General features: G+C 48.6%; 1 pseudogene; it reads right to left on the reverse strand.

The window, feature by feature from the left end:
• Positions 1–459: 459 nt before the first annotated feature.
• The window catches only part of LOC101640825, an 18,541-nt pseudogene continuing 9,004 nt past the window's right edge, over positions 460–9,996 (reverse strand).

Here is a 9,996-nt window from a genome sequence, read left to right on the forward strand (position 1 = left end):
GCCCGGCGGGGAAGGCCAGCCCACGCGGAGGCCCGAGGCTGGGATTTTCGCGGTGAGCGCGGCGCTCCCTAATCGCCCGGAACGCGGGGGCGGGGCCAGAACGGGGCGGGGCCGGGTTCTGGTCCCGCCCCTCAGGCCCGTCTCCGCCTCCTCCCACCCGCCTTTTGGCCCGCTGGTCCAGCGCAGGGCGGCTTTATAGCGGCGCAGCCAATCGCGTCCCTCGGCTGAGCCTCGACCAATACGCCGCCCGCTGCTGCAAGAAGAGCCCACCCTCTGTGTGGCCCTGGCCTATCGGAAGCCAGATCTCCCTCGGCCGTGTCTCCTGGGAGCTCCAGACTCCGGTTCGCCTCTCCTCCAGGGGGATGGCGGGGTCGTGCGAGGGCGTGTGGGTGCTGAGGATGACGCGGAGGGGAGACGAAAGGCGTGGGCGCCGAGGAGGTCCCTCTCCTTGCGGAGGCCTCAGCGCGGGTGGGTCACTTTGTCCGGGTCATTCTGCGCCGGGCTTGCGGATGCGTTCCAGGCCGTGGAGGCGGCGTCCAAGACGCGGTGCGTCCGTGCAGAAGCGCCCGAGAGCGAGGTCCCCAGTGGCCGAGGACAGCTGCGCAAGGGAGGGGAGAAATAAAACGGGCGCTGCGGAGCGCTCTCAGCAGTCTGGTCTGTTGGGAAGGGCGCTGGGGTCAGAGTCAGTCTGCGGGAGGGCGGGATGCAAATCCTCCCTGCACCGCAGAGACACTGCGCTTTATACTGCTTAGTGCAGTCCTGGGGCATGCAAGTACCACCAGGCTGGGATGACAAGGGATCACACTGAATCCTTATGAGACCTGTCCCTCCTTTCTGAGGACTTTCTCTCAGCATCCCTCTCTGCGATCTGGCTCACACTGAAATACCCCAGCAGTGCAGAAAACAGGTGTGTAATCCTGAATCCCAGGGGTGGACAGGGGCCATATTCTTTCTCTTGGGCCGAAGACTTGAGTTTACCAAAACCTACCGAGACAGGTTAACAGAAATGTACTTCAACCCAGGGGCCACAAAAAGCTGGCCCACGAATGGTTTTATTTGGGTAGCACAGAGGTTTTTATTATTAAGAATGTGGAAAAAAGAGGAGCTGATACCAAGGATTCAAGTAGAAAGAAAATGTTTTGGAAATGATGATGGCAACCTATGTGCAAATGTGCTTGATACAACTGATGTCTGGATTTTTGCTGTAAGAGCCCCCCAATAAAATGATTTATTAAAATAAAAATTTAAAAAGAATGTAAATGTCACAAGCAATCAAGGGCTAATGAATAAGGGCTCCACACGCCAAGTCGATGGATAAGCAGACAGGAAATCAGTCTGAAGCCAGCAGAGACCAGCACATTACACCAACTGTTTGTCAAATCCCAGGTTAGAACTCTCCCCTGACCTTGCAGCACCATGTGCAGACCTCCACCATGACCTTTACTATGCCTGGTTTCTTCACCTGTAAAAGGTGGGAGGACACAGATGTGTCCCAAAGTTGCTTTCTGTTCTGACATTCTGTATTTCTGTGTTGGGCACAACTTTATAATTCCTTGCACCATAAACTCTTAGAATCAGGACAGAAACTCAGGGAGCTCAGGTGGCAAGGTACTCAGGCAAACCATGCTGCCCCAGCGCTCTCAGTAGGGTGCACCTCTGCACTTGGGATGCTTCCATGAATTATTTGTCATCTGTGTTTGAGATGGTACCAAATAGAGCAATTTCCACTATGGATCTCCCAAGTCACAGACGTCAGTAGACATCTGAGGCTTCCCTATAAGGGGATCTTTGCTTGACTGATCCACTCCAGTCTCAAGGACAAAAATAAGACCCATACAGAGGACCCTGGCTCAGGCTAAAGACAATGGGGCTGGTTTTGCACTCGAAGCATCTTGTTGGCAGCTGAAAACCTGAAACTGAAAATCAGACCCAGAGTTCAAGATAGGCTGGTTGGTCCTATGGCCGTGATAGAGAAAACTCCGGACAGGAAAGAAAGTTCCACGGGCCAGGTGGAGAACGTCAAGCTGGAACCACGGAGGAAATTTGCTTTCGTAAGATTGATTCTGTCAAACGTTTTGACAAGAACTTGGGAAATTTGCCAGTAGACTAAACTAGTGAAGAGAATAGAATGAGATTTGCAAACGATATGGCACCCAGATCTCCTTGGTGTATATGTGCAGCCCACACACTTCATGCTTAACATTCACTTTGATGGCATTGTCTGACCATTAAGCTTCTGGAGGTCAGATACATTTTGTGGGATCATTATTTAAGTTAAAAAGAGAGATTTTACTTTTATTTCAAGAGGATTTTCTTGTTCAGGAACACTTTGGGACCCAAGATTGTTCTTGCCTAAGACTTGGCGGCCTGATTTTGGGGGGTTTGTTTGTTTTGGTTTTTTTCTCACACACAAGGTTCTCTTTCCTGTTTGAAGAGCAGTTGTTTTGGGCTGGGTTCTTGGGAGAAGCAAATTCAGTGAGGAGAGAGGGTGGGGGGGGGGGAGAAGAGAGAGAGAGATTGACTTTGATTGATGTGTATTTACGTCCTCCAGGGGCACTGTGAGTTGGAACTGACTCAATGGCGGTGAGTCAGAGAAGTGGTAAAGTTCCAGGCCTTGCAGGTTCTAAGGTCTTGGTTTCAAGATGTTAAGCTGGAGGCTTCTGACTGGAGTAGCTGCAGGGGCTGAACATTGGCAGGACAATGACAGACTGTTAGCTGAAGAGGCAGGCGAATCCAAGATCAGCAGGTTTATATTAGAAGCAGGTCTCACCCAAAGGGAAATGTCTTTTCAATGGATAGGATCAGGGCTATGACCTGACTAAGGGTACTGAACCCCCATGGTAATCTTACAACTGATTGCTCAAAGCTGATCCTATTTTGAAGGTGATTGCGCTGTGTTACATCACATAATAAAGGTTTAATAGGCTTTAACTGCAAACCACTGAGAATCATGGCCCAGCACAAAACCTTAACTATCACAGCAGTCAATAACAAAACCACGACCTTTGTTTTCATGAAAAAGACTCTGGGCCTCTCCAAATTTTAATTTCAAGAGGTCTCCTCGTGGGTCCTACCCTCGAAGAAATAACGGAAGAAAAGAAACAAGCCTATTGTCCCAGAGAAACTGTAGGACATTGTAGATCTGCCCCACAGAGCTTCCAAGATTACAAATCTTGATGGAAGCCGATGGTCTTCTCCTTGGAGCAGCTAAGCCAATACCAGGGGTCACCAGGGCTCCTCTAACTGTGGGTAGACGGCTACAACGTCCAGGCAGGTTTTGAATGCTAAGTCAGCAACCATTAAATACTTCAGCACCAAGAAAACTTGTATTCATTCAGCAAAAATTACTGAGATCTCTCTGAATTCTTTTGCCCTGATTTGAAAATAGTGTACAGACCAATCAAATGTTGTTATTCTTTTGAACTAATACAAGATTTTTTTTTTATTTTCAAAAACAATTTTGAAGGTGGGCTGCTCATCTCAAGGCCAGCAGTTCAAAACCACAAACTGCTCCACAAGAGAAAGATGACAGTCTCGGAAACCCACCGGGGCAGCTCTACCCTGTCCCACAGGGTCGCTCAGAGTCGGCGTTGACTCCATGGCAGTCAGCTTGAGTTTGGAGTATGTGCTAGAAGACAGGATGGGGTTGGCACACTAGATGCCACCTCTCCCCTTCCTTGGGCAGGCTTCGTGCTTCTTTCCCCAGGGGAGGCTTGTGGCAGCTTGAAAGCAGAAGTGGCCTACAAAACTCTCCCCTTCCTGACCTTGTTTTAAATCTAAACCCACTGAGGTCATTTACTGCCCAGGGGGACAGGACAGGAGGCAGGAAATGGCTCTGAAGGAAACCTGAGCAAAATAAGAGGTGTGCAGAGGAATCGGATTTAGGGTAAAAGGTTTTCTCGGGCTGGGAGAGGAGCCTCAGAGCAGAGACTTGTGCTTTGCTTCGTGATACCACTGCAGGCATGTGGCCAGGCCTGAGAGAGGGCCCTCCCTGGGATTCCCAGCCTCACCAAACATCTGTCTAACTGGAAGATCACTGGTTCAAACCCACCAGCAGCTCCATGGGAGAATGATGGGGCAGTCTGTGCTAGAAAAATTTACCATCTTGGAAACTCTGGAGAGTCAGTTCTACGGCGTCGCCAGGAGTCAGAGTTCTCTTGCTGGCAGTGCGTTCTGCAGTGACTCATATTAAAGATGTCCACAGAAGAGGTGTTTTTTTTATTTTTATGTCATCATCCATGAGTAATGTAAATGGTTCAACCCGCTCAGCTGCTCACCAAAGGGTTGGTTCTTGTTATTCACTGCAGTCAGTAGCCATGCATGGATATAGGGTGAAGGTCCGCAGTTCAAAAGCATCAGCTGCTTCACTGGCGAAAGATGAGGCTTTCTACTCTCATAAAGAGTCACAGTTTCCTCTCAACACAGGGAGTCCAGGATGAGGAACCTCTCAGGAACTGATGGGCGTGGCGATACCATGAGGGTAGGGGAAAGGAAGGGGGAGAAAGGGGGAACCGGTCACAATGATCGACATATGGCCGCTCCCCAACCCCTGGAGGGACGAGCAGCAGAGGCATGGGTGAAGGGGGCCAGTAGTTGGTATTAGACATGAAAAAAATAATAATTAATAAAATATCAAGGGTTCATGGGGTGGGGAATGGTGGGGGAGGGAGGAAAAAAGTGAGGAGCTGAGAGCAAGGGCCCAAGTAGAATGAAAATGTTTTGAAAAGGATGATGGCAACATATGTACAAGTGTGCTTGACACAATGGATGTATAAGAGCTGTAAGAGCCCCAAATAAACTGATTTAAAAAAAAATCTACTCAGAAAAACAAAGGAATCCGTTTCGGAAACCCATGGGGGGCCGTTTTACCCTGTCTCACAGGGTTGCTATGAATCAGAATTGACTCAGTGGTCATGAGTTTGATTTTTTGAGTTTGTAGTATGAGGCTTTATCCTCTCAGGGCTTGGTTTAAATCTCCCTTGGGACCCTTTATAACAGCAGTTTTCAACCTGTGGGTCTCAACGCCTTTGGGGGTCGAACGACCCTTTCACAGGGGTTGCCTAAGACCATCGGAAAACACATAAATATTTCACAATATATAAGGTGACCAGATTTTAACATTGGTAAAGCAGGACACCATTGATAAAACTCATATCCTGGTTCGATAGCCACATGGCAGCCGAAAACCGTATACCCTAGCTTGTCATGTATTCTTTCCAAAAATTGAGACTTTTAAAAACGCCGCGGGACACGGGAAAAATTGTTAAAAATCGGGACTGTCCCGCCAAAAGCGGGACATCTGGTCACCTTAATTATTACATATTGTTTTGTGATTAATCACTACCATTTAATTATGTTTAATTATGTTCAGTTTGTAACAATGAAAATACATCCTGCATATCAGATATTTACATGATGATTCAAAATTACAGTGATGAAATAGCAACGAAAATAATGTTATGGTTGGGGGTCACTACCACATGAGGAACTGTCTTCAAGGGTTGAGGCATTAGGAAGGTTGAGAACCATGGCGCTCTAAGAACCCTGTCCTTGCTGGTTCCTCCTGGCTTCCCTTGTCCTGGAATTTCGGTGGGTTCTAGGCTCCCTCCAGAGTCCCGGAGAATCAGCTTCAACCTCCACTTTTGTCCGAGGCCCCACGGACCCTCCAGGTGGTGCTATTGGCAGTGGTATCACCTACGAAAGAAACACCTGTGGCAGGTGTTGGAATCACCCCCCTGTCCAAACATCTGACACCATCCTTTAGATAATAACTTCACCATAACGTTAGCTCACAATCACAGGTCAAGCACATTCATCTTTTACTGATGCAGCACTACATGAAAATTATACCTGCCCCTTTCTTCCTTTCATTGACAATGTGCTCAAAATTTTAACCACCTTCCTCCCCCACCACCCCGTCCCCCTCGAATTTCTACACTCCGCAGAGCAAAATCCCAGAATCTGCTTTGACCTGTGCAGGCTCTCAAATATCGAAGACTGGCTTGACGTCGCCGAATGAGCTCTTCCAGCAGGCCATGTAAATGCAATGGTTACTAGAAATGGCCCAGTGGCACCCTGGAAAGGGCACTGCCATCCTGCCATAGCCTGGGTCCGCCTCGCCAATGATGGTCTCGGTCAGAGGACCCCTGTTCTGACAATGTGTGCTTTTTGCCTCTCTCGCGTCCTCTTTCTCGAATACGATTCATGTCAGCCACACTCCCCTTGGCCTGAGAAACTGGGGTGCAGGCCCAGCCCAGTGAGGGAGCAACTCTTTCTCCCAAGCAGCTCACCAGCTCACCGGAGGCCACTGAGATGTCCCGAGCTGGGGGAGACACTTCCACTCTGCCCACGAGCACACATGGCCTGCTTTCCAAGGGCTCTGGTTGAAACGCCTCTCACTCAGCTTGGGTCGAAGGCAGCGTCGCCCCACCCCATCAGTCAGGGGCCAGTCAGGAGCCAGAAGCATAATTATTGTATCCAATGATTTAATAGGAAAAATGTTTGACTAGTCGTTGAAAGACCCCAAAAGACAAAAGAAACAGGAGAGAAAGAGACCCGGAAGGTCAAATAGAACAGCAACCCTGGAAGCCACCTCTGGGCCATGAGAGAAGAGAAGCCAGGGGAGGTGTTACATTTTAGAGGCTGGTTGGAGGGGCAGCTGTCTGAGGAGAAGGTGCTGGTCCCCGAGGTGGTGAGATTAGAGGGGGGCCCCCGTAAGAGGTGGAAAACCCCGAATCACCTGCTCTGAGTGGAGGGAGCCCTGGCGGCTCGTGAGTTTCCCTGTGGGCTGCTCATCACAAGACCCCCAAACCACCAGCTGGTGGGCCAGACCAAGATGAGGCCTTCTCTTCCTGTAAAGCTTTACAGCCTGAGACCCACGGGCTGACTGTCAAGTCTACTCTGCCCTGTAAGGTCGCTATGAATCAGGAGTTTCCGGAGCTCCTACTGGAATGAGCTGCTGTCAAATGCAGAAGCTTCGCTGGCAACAGGATGGGGTAGCAGACACGCGAACACCTTGTTCCTCCCCGGGCCTTGCCAGCTCTCTCTGGTGCCCTCTTCTGGTAGAGTGCAGAAGGAGCCGCAGCCACAGGCGAAGTAAATGGGTACAGAGTCCTATAGCCAGAATCTATCTATAGGGCAATCCGATAGCTGAGAACAAATGGGCGAGGCGAAGCTAGAAGCCATCACCTGTTGACGAACACACTTCTCCTTGATTTCTCTGAAGATATACTCCAAATTCCTCCTTTCCAACACACACACACACACACACACACACACACACACACACACACACATTCCCTGCCACACGAGCTGATTGTAACTCATAGGACCCTTAAGATAGAATAGAACTGACCCTGTGGGTTTCCGAGGCTGTAAATCTTTTGGGAGCAGACAGCCTCATCTTTCTCCCCCAGAGTAGTTGACGAGTTCAAACTACTGACCTACTGTCGGTTGTCTTTGTTGACAAATGCTTTGATGCACAAAATATTTCATTTTCTGAGATGCCATTATTTTGCTTCATTCCAGTTGAACTTTAATTGTCATATTGGTGTATCTAATTTTAAAATTACATAATGAAGTTAGATGAACCTTGAAAACTGTTTCCCTGTTATAACCCTTAATCCACAAACCCAAAATATCCCGATACCTTCTTAAAATCAAACAATAGCTCTGCTGAATTAGTAAAAAAAAATCTGCCTTAGCATTGTGCTCTTTCAAGAACTATCTATGAGACAAAATTGACAAGAGCAACCCAAAAGATTAGGTGGAAACCTTAGGAGGCAGTGGGTTTATACGAATGTGGAGGAACAGCTCAGAAAGCAATGCAGATAGTTGACTCCTGGCCGATGAATTGTAAATGCAGAAACCAGTGAACTGGTGGTGGTCTGCTCTGTGCATTTTGACAACCACAAAAATCAACAAATTTTAAATCTCCTAATAAAAAGATAAAAAGGTAGACACACAAAGCACCCCTGCCTTCGATTCGCGTCCTCCGCGCAGTGGCCCTGTGGGGCTGTGGAGCAGCACCGTCATGCTAGGGAGGCAGATTGGGACAAGAGCAAAGAAGGGCAGCGGAAGGAATTTCTAGCATGTTTCGCTTATCAAGAGCCTCCCAGCACAAAGGAACGGGGAGGGCAGAGAAGACGCATTTCCTTATCAATAATTTTTGAGAAGACGCAGGTAGTGAAAGGGTGCGGGTGGAGAAAGTGGGATCCCCACAATGATTGAATGGACTCTGGGTTTGGGGCCTGGTGGCAAGATTCAGCATGTTACGGGGTGCATGTCCATTGCCTGTGAAGCAGAGGTATGCTACAAAAAGCCACGCAATAACAGAAGGCCTACCATCAGCAGTTTGAAATCTTAATTTTCCACCCTGTGGGTACCCTCAGACTAACTGGCCTGGTCCATGCTGAAGCGCCTCTTTCATGACCTCACTCGTTCCGTTGAAACGTTATCTCTGTCCCTTATCAAACACTTGGAGCGGGACAAGAACTGAGAGAGGAGCACCCTGAGACCTCAAGGCCCCGCCCAGTAACATCAGGGTTCCCAAGGTTGTAGATCTTTCTGAGAGCCGACATCCCCAAGTTTCTCCGAAGGAGTGGCTGGTGGGTTTGAACCACCCACCCTTCCATTATTAGGCCACACTTTCGCCACCAGGACTCCCATCGAGGCAGAATAAGCAGTAGCAAATAATAAAGTGAATGGTTATCTCCTCTATTCTCAACCCCATCTCCAGTGTCACCCATTCATGCGCAAAGACCCGAAGACAAGCGTCTATTTGGACAGTCAGGATTCACGTGTCAAATTCTTCCTTCAGAAGGAGCTCTGGTGGCATGGTGGGTTACACATGACTGTAGATGCAGTTTGAAACCACCAGCTGCTCAGTGGGAGAAAGGTGAGGTGTTCTGCTCCCATAAAGAATTACAAACTTGAAAACCCAAGAGGCAGTTCAAATTTGTCCTATGGGGTCACCTTGAGTCAGATCGCATTGAGAAGAATGGAAATTCCAGAGCACTTTATTGTGCTCATGTAGAACCTGTACACATTGTGCACACAGAGCAAGGGCATACTGCATGGTTTAAAAGCAGGAAAGGTGTGCGTCAGGCTGTATCCCCTCACCGTGGTTATTTAGTCTGTATACTGAGCAAATCATCAGAGAAGCTGGGGTGTATGAAAAAGAATGGGGCACCAGGATTGGAGGAAAACTTACTAACAGCCTTTGCTGTATAGATGACAGAACCTCGCTTACTGAAAGTGAGGAGGACTTAAATGTTTGTGATGAAGATCAAGGATTGCAGCCTTCAGTTTAGATTACAACTCAATCCTCACACCTGGACCAATGGATAACATCATGGCCATTAGAGAAAGGATTTCATCTCACTAGGGTCCAGAATCATTGCTCATGGAAGCAGCAGTCAAGAGATCAAACAATGAATTTCGTTGGGTAATCTGCTGCACAAGACCTCTTTAAAGTGTTGAAAAGCAAAGAGGTTAGTTCAAGGACCGAGGGACACCTGATTCAAGCCATAGTATTTTCTGTTGCCTCGTATGCATGTGAAAGATGGACACTGAGTAAGGAAGACTAAAGAAAAAGTGATGCCTTAGAACTGTGGTGTGGGTGAAGAAAATTGAAAGTACCATAGGCTGCCAAAGGAACAAACCGATCTGTCTTGGACGAAGTACAGCCAGGATGCTCTTTAGAGGTAAGGATGGTGAGTCTTTGCCACACATCCTTTGGACATGCTTGGTAAAGCAAAGGAACAGCGAGACAGGAAGGCTGTTGACAAGGGGGACTGACACCGGGGCTCCAACTATGGGCTCAAACGTAAGAACAACCGTGAGGATGGTGCACGAGTGGGCGGAGTAAGAACAACCGTGAGGATGGTGCACGAGTGGGCGGAGTAAGAACAACCGTGAGGATGAGGATTGCAGGAGTGGGCGGAGTAAGAACAACCGTGAGGATGAGGATTGCAGGAGCGGGCGGAGTAAGAACCA

This window comes from Echinops telfairi, unplaced genomic scaffold (genome assembly GCF_000313985.2).
Source record: "Echinops telfairi isolate 266 unplaced genomic scaffold, ASM31398v2 ScPeMD7_2573;HRSCAF=3158, whole genome shotgun sequence".
Taxonomy (NCBI): Eukaryota; Metazoa; Chordata; class Mammalia; order Afrosoricida; family Tenrecidae; genus Echinops; species Echinops telfairi.